Genomic DNA, 12,411 nt, shown 5'->3' on the forward strand with positions numbered 1-12,411 from the left:
CTTTTCAAAGAATTCAATAAGGTTTGTGAGGCACGACTTGCCCTTCACAAAACCATGCTGACTATCCTTGATCACATTATTCCTATCCAGATGTGCATAAATCCTATCCCTTACTTGTTGAACTATAACCTTGTGATGTGTGATTTTTAACTTTTTTTTCCAATCTACTAAAACATGCTTTCATGGATTTATGTTTCTTTGATATAAATTTAAGGCATCAGGTTCAAATCCATGCTTCCCGTACAAAACTGGAAGATGTTTCATCATGTCATGATCACGCTTGAATAGTGCATCAGTAGCTAAACCTTCGATTCTGTGTTATTTCCTTATGCTTCCACTCATATACATGCACACAAATTAACTTCAGGTAGTGTAATTATTCAGTCACTCTCAAGACTTAATACATTTCAAAACTGTGGAAAAGGGATAATTGGCAATATTATACAACTGTTTTTTGAATTTGGTTTGTGTCACGACATATATCACAGTATTTGTGTTGCAAATGGGCAGCTGGAGAATGTGACCTAGTTCTATTACAAAAATAGGCAGCATTTTCAAAATGTATCCCAACAATACCATTTACCAATTTATGGAAAACACCATTGATACTGACCATAGAAGAATGAAATTTCCTGAAAGAAGAAAGAATGAAGTGATGGAATTCCTTCTTCTTTTCATTGTGTCTCTGGCACTCTTCCTATTACTCTGATGGTGAGGTATCCTGTGTGATCTGCTGGTCACTTTAACGTGTCTGAACACTAAAACATTGAAAAGCAGAATGAGAATAAAACAATGTTAGTATGAAATGAAAAAAAAACTCGATTGCACCCCACCTCCCGATCGAATTAAGACTATTTGAAACACCATGCAGCCAGCAGTAGCAGTAACCGTCCCCCTCAGATTATACTTACCTGGAAATATAAAATATCAGAAAATGTTCTTCAAACAGCTCATCACATTCACCATTCCCAGAATGACTGCCATTGTTTTCATGTTGCAATATTTATTTTTAAGAATTGGGAAAAAATAGCCACAAATCAATTAAAAGCGAAAGCAACTATGAACCAGACAGAATAGTCAGGAGCTGCATAAAGCAGCGAAGACATGATACTTTTCCTTCTAGACAAATGGAATGAGTCACAATATGAGGTCAAGGATAACATCCAGGAGTTCTGCAATTGCCCCGGCCACAGTTAGTAGGTCACAGACTGGGAGATTCAACACTTTCCTGAACAGATCGCTTTTACATTAACTGTGGGAAAAGTAAGCAGTGAAGTAATACATTCAGCTTGGAGAAAAGGGACCAGTTTAGCACTTTTTTCCCTGACATTACCGCCAACCAGTGGTTATGTTTATTTATCCCCCAGCCCCCATGTCATGTGTTTGCAGAAGTGAAAAAAAAACAAGTGAAAATACAATGAATACAGAAAGCTTTTATTTATGTTCCTCCACCAGGAAGAAAGGAAACACCTGAGTGCCCAATGACAAAGCAGAGCCCTTCATATCAAAGAGCAATGGCTAAGTGACCAAGAAAGTGAAGGGGAGGGGAGGGATTTAATCAAAATCGAATCGGAGTAGGAAAGAAAGCCCACCACATCCCATGTGCCACGGACCAGTCTGACAGATTACTGAGTTTGATATGCAAATGGGCACTGTGCCGTTGCTGTAGCAATTAATTGCCATGGTATTAGGGTTATCTGCTGGAGCCAGTGGTTGCCATTTTATGAATTTGTTTATGAATTAGAAAAAAATGGACTGAGATAAACCTAGCTGTAGTCCAGAAAGGTTCCTTATTGTTGGAGAGAATGTTGCAGCAAATGATGCAATCCAAAGATTATAGTTTTGATGTCGTCAAAGTAGTTCTAAGTTACATCGGTCGGATGAAATGTGCCAGATTTTATTGTGACTGGGGTTTACTGGACCAGGGTGGGTTGCCAGTGATATATTCCCCTGATGATTGTGGATCATTCAGACTGCATTCTAAACACGGACCAGTAACGTGTTACCCAGTGTTGGGAGTGATTTAGACACTTACTCTGAACTCTCCTCAAGTAGAGATTTCAGAGAGTGCTTGCAATCTTGCATGGGGCTCTCAGATAGTTTTCTTTAATTCTGAATGTCATGCAATGTTCCCTACTTGCAGCTCCAGCATCACTCAAAAACCTGACATCATCAAGGAAATAAATAGTCCACTCAATTGGAACCTAGTTAATAACTCAAACAATCACTCCCTCTACTACTGACCCTCAGTAGCTGCACTGTGTGCCATCTGGAAGATGCACTGCAGCAATTCACCAATTGACTGTACCTTTCAAATCAATGATTGTAATCATGGGTATGCAATAAAGCCAATGGTTAAACTTTGATGTTTGTGATTAGAAGCAAAATCTGTATGTTCGCTGAATGAAATGATTTAACAGCATGGAGATAACAACAGTGAGTCAGTGATTGCAATAAGGGCACTAGATAAGAAAGAAATATAATGGGCCCGGAGACTCCTCCGTCTTACCAAAGGGAGCAATGCCTAGACAATAAACTATGAGCACAGTAATTCTTTTAGCAATGGTTTTTATTCAATAAATATCAACAGCAGCAACATTGCACAGTAAATGCCATTGTGTTTAGACATCAGAAAGACTCACCAAGGAGCCCATCAATAGCGAGAATAGGGTTATAAATTGGATGAATAATCTGAAGTGGCCTTTCAATGCAATGTGTTGGTTCCAACTGATAATTTTTTTTACAGACAAATAACTCATCCCAGCAAAACTCCTCCCTAGTTTTGTACCATCCTAATGTACCATTCTTAAGTTCTGAATCATCGCTGTACCATTTCAATCCGCTGCTCCCACATTCCAAACCATTGCTTGACAATCCTGATATATTGTCCTTGGAATACTATTCATTGTTGTGACAATCTGGTGAATTGTTGCTCAATTTCAATCCATTGTTGCAACAAGTTGCACACTATGATCTTGTTACTGACCTCTGTTAGTACCATGTGTGCTGCTCACTGACACTGTGGCAAACATGTCGAAAGATGGCCTTCTTAATAGCTGAGGGACACCCTCCAGTTACACAAGTAGGATCTGCCGATACTGACTGTGAATAAACAAAGAGGTTCATTTAACTCCTTTCAATCAGGCACTCTCTGTCCCAGAATAAAGTGATGCATTCACCCAGGCCCATGAGCACAGAATGATAGAATTAATGGATCCACCTGACAATAACAGGAGCCATGATGTGCAGGTGCTGGTGCTAGACTGGGGTGGACAAAGTAAGAAGTCACACGACACCAGTTTATAGTCCAACAGGTTTATCTGTAATCAAACTTTCAGAGTGCTACTCCTTCGTCAGGTGAAGTGAAGGAAAACACAGACACAGAATTTCTACACATACAGATCAAAATATCATACAAATTGTGTGAATGGAGTGTCAATGGGCTGACTAATAAGTCTCTGCAGGTAGTCAAAAGTGTTAGAAATTGGTGTGAGTAAACTGTCAATAGCTCAATAGCAAGGGAAGGGATCACCTATAATCTGATTAATGGAGACAGAGATAACAACAAAAAATTAAAGATAATTAAAACAGCGACACGGTGGCTCAGTGGTTAGCACTGCTGCCTCACATCACTAGGGTCCCAGGTTTGATTCCAGCCTCAGGTGACTGTCTGTGTGGAGTTCGCACATCCTCCCAGTGTCTGTGCGGGTTTCCTCCGGGTGCTCCAGCTTCCTCCCACAGTCCAAAGATGTGCAAGTCAGTTGAATTGGCCATGCCAAAGTGCCCAGAGTGTTAGGTGCATTAGTCAGAGGGAAATGGGTCTAGGTGGGTTACTCTTCAGAGGGTCAGTGTGGACTGGTTGGGCTGAAGGGTCTGTTTCCACACTGTACAGAATCTAATCTCATCTAAAGTAGTGCTGGAGCCAAATCAAATGGCTGGAAATAACATGATAGGTGTTTGAGTTGCACACCCAGTGATTAAGTTCGAGAGATCACACCAAGGTATTCAGAGAAATTGATTGTTACATGTTTTACTTTGTCTTGAATGCTTCTATTTTGGGATGTTAGGTATTGCTTTAGATATTTCTTCAGAACCCAAATACATACACATAAATTACTTTGCATGTGAGAAAGTTAGTTTGAGACAAATACAATGAGTGGATCAGAGTGTGGAGTAAGGAGCGGACTGGGTGCAGACTGAGCTGGGAGCTGAGTCGTGGCCAGAGCAGAAGTGATAGCATAGCAAGCACAGATTGTCCCGAGACACGAGTCTTGAAAGTGAGACCTGAACGGAGGCCAGCACATGGAAGGAGTCAGGTCTGGCTTTCTGATGCTTGGCTGGCGTGGACTCTGAAAAAAGGACTTGAGTACTTGAAAGGCTCTTTTCAGTCTCATTCTGGGATACTTCAACTCAATTTTTCAACACCCTTTTTCAAAAACTATTTCAATTCTGTAAGAACACGTAAAGTATCTATACTTAGGTACCCTGTACCTAAGATGGATCTGAGAGATGACAATACCAATTTTTCACTGCACTCATTCATGAGCCCGTGACAGTAAAGGCTTTTCTATTCTATTCTGGCCACATAAGCATATTCTACTTCCTTCTTGCAAATACATATAATTTGACCTCAACCACTTTGTGGATGTGAAAATTTCCCTCATTTCATTCTTAATGGTTTTAAGTCTTATCTTCAAAACATGGATTCTTATTTCTGGATTTTCCTAGCATTGTTAATATCCTCCCTCTATCTAATCTGTTTAGTTTTGTTAGAATTGGATAGTTTTCTGTGAGATCCTCCTTCATTCTTCTAAATTCTGGTGAATACAATCTTAAATGACTCAATCTCTCTTCATACGTCTGTTCTGCCATCCCAGGATTCAATTTGAGAAACATTTGCTGCACTCACTCTCCATCAAGAGATCCTTCCTCAGATGAGACATCCAAAACTACAAACAATATTCCAGGTATGGCCTCACTAATATCCTATATAGTTGCAGCAAGACACCCTTGTTCGAGCACTCAAATCCTCTTGCTATGAAAATCAATATGTGGTTGGTCTTCTTTACTGCATGCTGCACCTGTGCCCATTATTTTCAGTGACTGGTGCTTGAGGACATCAAGTCTCATTGATGATTCCCCTCTCTCAATTTATATCCAATCAAGTCATTATTTGAGGATTTAAATTATAATCTGCCTTCCTGTTTTTGTGACCAAATTGGAAAACCATTTATCTGTGTACATTACTCTGCAGCTACCATGCATTTAGCCATGCACTGAGCCTGTCCAAATCACACAGCAACATCTCAGCATCCCCCTCACAGCTCACCCTTCCATTCAGCTGTGTGTCATATGCACATTTTGACATCTTACATTTATTTCCCTCATCGAAATCATTAACATAAAATGTGAACAGCTTGAATCCATGTTGAGATCACTGCAGTAACCCACTACTCACTGCATGCCCCTCATCATTTTATAAAACTCCATAACGTCACACCTGAGCTTCTGACAATCCAGGGAAAGAAGTCCCAGCTTATTCAGCCTTTCCCTCTCACTCAAATCCCAGAAACATCCTAGTTAATCTTTTCTGCACCTTTTAACAAACTCCTTCCTGTATGTTGCTGAGAGTTCACCCTCTCAAGCAGAAAATGTTGGACACTGCACTAACTTGATTAGAATTGTCAATGCCACAGGTAAAACAATTATTTTGGGCGAATTACAAGCTTGTTCTTGTTGGAGACGAGATTCAGAAATTGGTGGCATTATGGCTCAGTGGTTAGCACTACTGCCTCACAGCACCGGGGACCTGGGTTTGACTCCAGCCTTAGGTGACTATCTGTATGGAACTTGCACATTCTTCTTGTGTCTGCATGAGGTCTTCCAAGTATTCGGGTTTCCTCCTACAATCCAAATATGTGCAGGTTAGGTGAATAGGCTGTGCTAAATTATCCATTTTGTTCAGGGATATGTAGGTTAGGTGCATTAGTCAGGGGTAAATGTGGGAGAATGGGTCTGGATGGCTACTGTTTGGAAGGTTGGTGTGAACCTGTTGGGCCAAATTTCCACTTTCCACACTGGAGGGAATATATTCCATGATAGGATAAGTGAATGGTTTTTCAAAGTATTGCTTCAGAATTGTGTCTTACAATTGTGTACTCCACAACTACCTGATGAAGGAGCAGCACTCCGAAAGCTAGTGCTTCCAATTAAACCTGTAGGACTATAACCTGGCGTTGTGTGATTTTAAACTTTGTACAGCCCAGTCCATCAGCAGCATTTCCAAATCAATCCGATCTAATAGAGTTGCTTGTATCCGAGTCTTCTCCTCAACAATATTGTCTTTTTCCAATGTGAATATTGATGAAAAATATCCATTTAGCACCTCTCCTGCCTTCTCACACAACTCCACACACAACCGCCCATGACTATTCCTGTTTGGCCCTAATTTTTATTCTTGATATACCTACAGAAAGCTTTAGTGTTTTCCTTGATCCTACCTGCCAATGACTTCTCATGTCATTTCTTGTCTCTTTCTAAGTGTCTTTAGATCTTTCCTGACTAACTTTTAATTGTCAAGCGCCCTAACTGAGCCTTCAAATCTCATCCTCACTAAGCCTCCTTCTTCCTCTTGACAAGAGATTCAACTTCTTCAGTAAACCACAGCTCCCTCGCCCGACCACATCCTCCCTGCCTGACAGATACATACTTATCCAGGATTCGCAGTCGCAGTTCCTTGAATAAGCTCCACATTTCAATTGTGCCCAACCCCTGAAGTTTCCTTCCCCGTCCTATGCGCCCTAAATCTTGCCTAATCGCATCATAATTGACTTTCCCCCAGCTCTCACTGCAGTATAATACCTATCCCTTTCCATCACTAACAAAAACATAACCGAATCGTAGTCGCTATCACCAAAGTGCTCACCTACATCCAAACCTAACACCTGGCCGGTTTCATTACCCAGCACCAAATCCAATGTGGCCTCGTCCCTTATTGGTCTTTCTACATACTGTGTGAGCAAATGCGCCTGCACACATTGGACAAAAAAGCATTTAAAGTACTTGAACTGTAGCAGTACTAGTAAATATTTGGAAAGTTAAAGACACCCATAACAAAGAGCCTGTTACCATCACTCCTATCCAGAATCATCCGTGCTCTCCTTTCCTTTACATCTCTGGAACTATTCGGAGGCCTATAGTAAACTCCCAAAATGGTGACCTCTCCTTCCCTGTTTCTAACCTCAGCCCATACTAACTCAGTAGATGAGTTCTCAAATGTACTTTCTGCCAACATAATACTGTCCTTGACTAACAGTGCCACAGACTCCCTTTCCTTTCCCACCTTTCCTGTTCTTACTGAAACATCTAAATCCTGGAACCTGCAACAACCATTCCAATCCCTGCTCTGTCCCTGTCTCTGAAATGGCCATAACATGGAGGTCCCAAGAACTAACCCATACTGCACGTTCACATACCTTATTCCGGATGCTCCTGGCATTGAAATAGACATACTTCAAACCACCTTCCTGCTTGCTGGTGCACTCTTGTGACCTTGAAATCTTACTTCTGACCTAACTATTCTCAACCTCCGGTACATTGGAAGTGCAATTTAGGCTCCCATCCAACTGCTGAATTCGGTTAAACCCTCCTGAAGAGCATTGGCATATTCCACGCCCCCGTCTGAATATTGGTACCCCTCTGGTTCAGGTGCAGACCATCCTGTTTTTAAGAAGTCCCACCTACTTCAGAATGAGCCCCAATTATCCAGTTATCTGAATCCCTCCATCCTGAACAATCGCTGTAACCACATGTTCAACTCCTGTCTCTCCCTATCCCCCGTCTTCCTAGCACGTGGCACGGGTAACAAACCAATGATAACAATTCTGCTTGTTCTAACACTAAGCTTTCATCCTAGTTCCCTGAATTTATGCCTTGAATTCCTATCCCTTTTCCAACCTAAGTCGTTAGTGCCTATGTGCACTACAACTTGGGGCTGCTCCCCCTCCCCATCACGGATCCCAAAAACACAACCTGAGACATCATGAACCTTGGTACCTGGGAGGCAACACACCAACTGCGAGTCTCTCTTGTTCTCACAGGACCCTCCAGTTTCTCTGTCTAACTATTGAGTCTCCAGTGACGAATGCCCTGCTGCTCTCCCCCCTTTCTCTCTGAGCAACAGGGACAGACTCCATGTCTTACCCCTGGTCAGTCATCTCCCTCAACTGTATACATAAGGTTGAGGAAACAAGGTTCATTTATAGCATTGGAGGGTTACAGGATAGCCAGAAGGGAGCTGAAGAAAGGGATTAGGAGAGCGAAGAGAGGGCATGAAAAATCTTTGGCGGATAGGATCAAGGATAACTCCAAGACATTTTATGCGTATGTGAGAAACATGAGAATGACGAGAACGAGGGTAGGTCCGATCAAGAACAGTAGTGGGAGACAGTGTATTGAGTCGGAAGAGATAGGAGAGGTCTTGAATGAGTACTTTTCTTCAGTATTTACAAATGAGAGGGATCGTATTGTTGAAGAGTAGAGTGTGAAACGGACTGGTAAGCTAGAAGAGATGCTTGTTAGGAAGGAAGATGTGTTGGACATTTTGAACAACTTGAGAATAGACCAGTCCCCCGGGCCTGACGGGATATATCCTAGGATTATGTGGGAAGCAAGAGAGGAAATTGCAGAATCATTGGCAATGATCTTTTCGTCTTCACTGTCAACGGGGGTGGTACCAGGGGACTGGAGAGTGGCGAATGTTGTGCCCCTGTTCAAAAAAGGGAATAGGGATAACCCCGGGAATTACAGGCCAGTTAGTCTTACTTCGGTGGTAGGCAAAGTAATGGAAAGGGTACTGAGGGATAGGATTTATGAGTATCTGGAAAGACACTGCTTGATTAGGGACAGCCAGCACGGATTTGTGAAGGGTAGGTCTTGCCTTACAAGTCTGATTGAATTCTTTGCGGAGGTGACCAAGCATGTGGATGAGGGTAGAGCAGTGGATGTAGTGTACATGGACTTTAGTAAGGCATTTGATAAGGTTCCCCATGGTAGGCTTATGCGGAAAGTCAGGAGGCATGGGATAGAGGGAAATTTGGCCAGTTGGATAGAAAACTGGCTAACCGGTCGAAGTCAGAGAGTGGTGGTAGATGGTAAATATTCAGCCTGGACCCCAATTACAAGTGGAGTTCCGCAGGCATCAATTCTGGGTCCTCTGCTGTTTGTAATTTTTATTAATGACTTGGATGAGGGAGTCGAAGGGTGGGTCAGTAAATTTGCAGATGATACGAAGATTGGTGGAGTTGTGGATAGTGAGGAGGGCTGTTGTCAGCTACAAAGGGACTTAGATATGATGCAGAGCTGGGCTGAGGAGTGGCAGATGGAGTTCAACCCTGTCAAGTGCGAGGTTGTCCATTTTAGAAGGACAAATAAGAATGCGGAATACAGAGTTAACGGTAGGGTTCTTAGTAAGGTGGAGGAGCAGAGGGATTTTGGGATCTATGTTCATAGATCTTTGAAAGTTGCCACTCAGGTGGATAGGAGAAAGTGAGGTCTGCAGATGCTAGAGATCAGAGCTGAAAATGTGTTGCTGGAAAAGCACAGGTCAGGCAGCATCCAGGGAACAGGAGAATCCCGAAACGTCGATTCTCCTGTTCCCTGGATGCTGCCTGACCTGCTGCGCTTTTCCAGCAACACATTTTCAACTCAGGTGGATAGAGCTTGTAAGACGGCCTATGGTGTATTAGCAGAGGGATTGAATTCAAGAGTCGTGAAGTGATATTGCAGCTGTACAGGACCTTGGTTAGGCCACATTTGGAGTTCTGGTCACCTCACTTTAAGAAAGAGGTGGAAGCTTTGGAGAGGGTGCAGAGAAGATTTGCCAGGATGTTGCGTGGAATGGAGAATAGGTTGAGAGTGCTAGGCCTTTTCTCATTGGAACGGCGAAGGATGAGGGGTGACTTGGTAGAGGTTTATAAGAAATCAGAGGAATAGATAGAGTAGACAGTCAGAAACTTTTCCCCCGGGTACAACAGAGTGTTACAAGTATGACATCATTTGTGTATTCTTCCTCTTGTGCAATAATCTTTTAATTCTTTTAAATTAAAATTACATTAACAGCCTTTTGTGAGCACATTGACTGACCCCTAATGCAAACAACTATACAGCAAAACGTCTGGGGTGTCTGCCAAGACAAATTTCACTCGGGTGTTTGAGGACTTCAATGTTTAAATCAGCTGGTAACAAAATAGAAAGACTAACAAATGATAATATTTTAGTTTATCCAAGGGATTGTGTAATAATTTCCAAAGTCTAGATTAGAGTGGTGCTGGAAAAACACAAGCAGGTCAGGCAGCATCCGAGGAGTAGGAAAATCCGCAACCTTTATGGATGGCTCACCAATAAAATGGATTTTTCTGAGAACAATGTGTGACTCCTATCTAAGGGAGTGATCTGAGTGTGTAAGGAGTGCTGTCTTATTCTGGGAAGTGATATAAATTCAGGCTTGGGCGTTCCGGATTCTGAAATTGGTATGAATGTACCAGATCAACCTGTTTTCTGTTCCTCAATTCAGTTATTGACCAGTCTTCTTTTATTCTATAAGCGTCTTGGTGCTTACTAATATTCCCTATGTTTTCAACCTAGAAGATTCAGTGTTGATGGCATGTGGGTGACATATTTCTGATTATGAAACCTTTATTTAATTCCACTAAGCATTAACACCTTGTCTCAGCAATGGAAAGTGTTTGTTTGTATTTTCCAGTGTTTTATTTCTACATTTTGTACTAAGAAAACTGCAACTGTGATTCTAACAACAACCGGAATTCTGTTCTGTTTGAAAAATATTCCCATCTACTTTAGATTTCAACCATCAAAAATTGTAGACAACATACCATGGGGCTGTTCTAATTCAAATGCATATTATAATGACCCCACTTGGAATGGATTTAAGACTTTTGAAAAGATTTTAACTCCAATAATCCCATTTGGTTTAATTCTGTTCCTCAACACTCTGACAGTGAAACACATTTTGGTGGCCAGTCAAGTCCGTAAGGGTCTGAAGGGTCAGAGTAAGAAAGACAATCACAGGGATCCAGAGATGGAGAATCGAAAGCAGTCTGTGATTTTACTCTTCTCAATATCGGGTTCCTTCATTTTTCTGTGGTTATGATATATTTTATATTATTTTGATGTTTTTGATCATTTCGACAGCGATGCTTTGTATGCATTCTCCAATGTTGCATATATGTTGTGAAATTTGAATTGCTGCACAAACACCATTATCTATGTAGCAACTCTCTCCAAGTTCAGAGAGAAGTTCACAAACCCATTGGAAGCCATTTTTACATAGAAACATAGAAAATTCCAAAACAGTGCAGGGCCTTCGGCCCTCGACATTGGTTTCACAGGTGAGCGCAATCTAAAGCCTATCTATCCTACACTATTCCATTTTCATCCATATGTTTACCCAATGACCATTTAAATGCCCTTAAATTTGGTGAATCTACTACAGTTGCAGGCAGGGCGTTCAACATGCATGATCCTTTCTCAGTAAAAAAAAAAAACCTCTGACATCTGTCTGGTGTCTATCACTTCTCATTTCATAGCTATGTCCCCTCGTGCTAACCATCACCATCTGAGGAAAGACTCTTGCTCTCCACCCTAGCTAATCCTCTGATTATCTTATGTCTCAATTAAGTCACCTCTCAACTCTCTTCTCTCTGACAAAAATAGCCTCAAGTCCCTCAGCCTTTCTCCATAAAATCTTCTCCCCATACCAGGAAACATCCTAGTAAATCACCTCTGATGCCTTCCCAAAGCTTCTACATCTTTCCGATAATGCGATGACTAGAACTGTATTCAATCCTCCAAATGGAGTCGGAATACAGTTTTGTATAGCTGTAATATGACCTCGCAGCTCCGAGACTCAATGCCTTTAGCAGTAAAAACTAACACACCGTTTGACTTCTTCACAACCCTATCCACCTGGGTGGCAACTTTCAGGGATCTATGCACATGGACACCGAGATCTCTCTGTTCATCTACACTGCCAAGAATCTTACCATAAGCCCAGTACTCTTTATTTCTGTTACGTTAAGTTCCATTTTCCGCCACTCAGCCCAGCTCTGCAGCTTATCTATGTCCCTCTGTAACCCACAACATCCTTTGGCACTGTCCACAACTCCATTGACCTTAGCGTCATCCACTAATTTGCTATCCCATCCTTCTATGCACTCATCCAGGTCATTTATAAAAATGACAAATAGCAGTGGCCCCAAAATAGATCCTTGCATGACACCACTGGTAACTAAACTCCAGGATGAACATTTCCCATTAACCACCATCCGCTGTTTTCTTGGAGAAAGCCAATTTATGATCCAAACTGCTAAATTACCATCAATCCCATGCTTA

At 41.8% G+C, this 12,411-nt stretch overlaps 1 long non-coding RNA gene across 1 annotated transcript in view; it reads right to left on the reverse strand.

The window, feature by feature from the left end:
- LOC148145189 (uncharacterized) overlaps positions 1-12,411 on the reverse strand; it is a 67,111-nt gene that overhangs the window by 34,570 nt on the left and 20,130 nt on the right. The window contains exon 2 of the long non-coding RNA XR_015751015.1: positions 614-758. This is a non-coding gene — a long non-coding RNA (uncharacterized LOC148145189). The remainder of the gene's footprint in view (positions 1-613; positions 759-12,411) is intronic.

Source organism: Chiloscyllium plagiosum, unplaced genomic scaffold (assembly GCF_037043375.1).
Source record: "Chiloscyllium plagiosum isolate Xiang-an unplaced genomic scaffold, Cpla_swu_hap1 HiC_scaffold_26, whole genome shotgun sequence".
Classification (NCBI taxonomy): Eukaryota; Metazoa; Chordata; class Chondrichthyes; order Orectolobiformes; family Hemiscylliidae; genus Chiloscyllium; species Chiloscyllium plagiosum.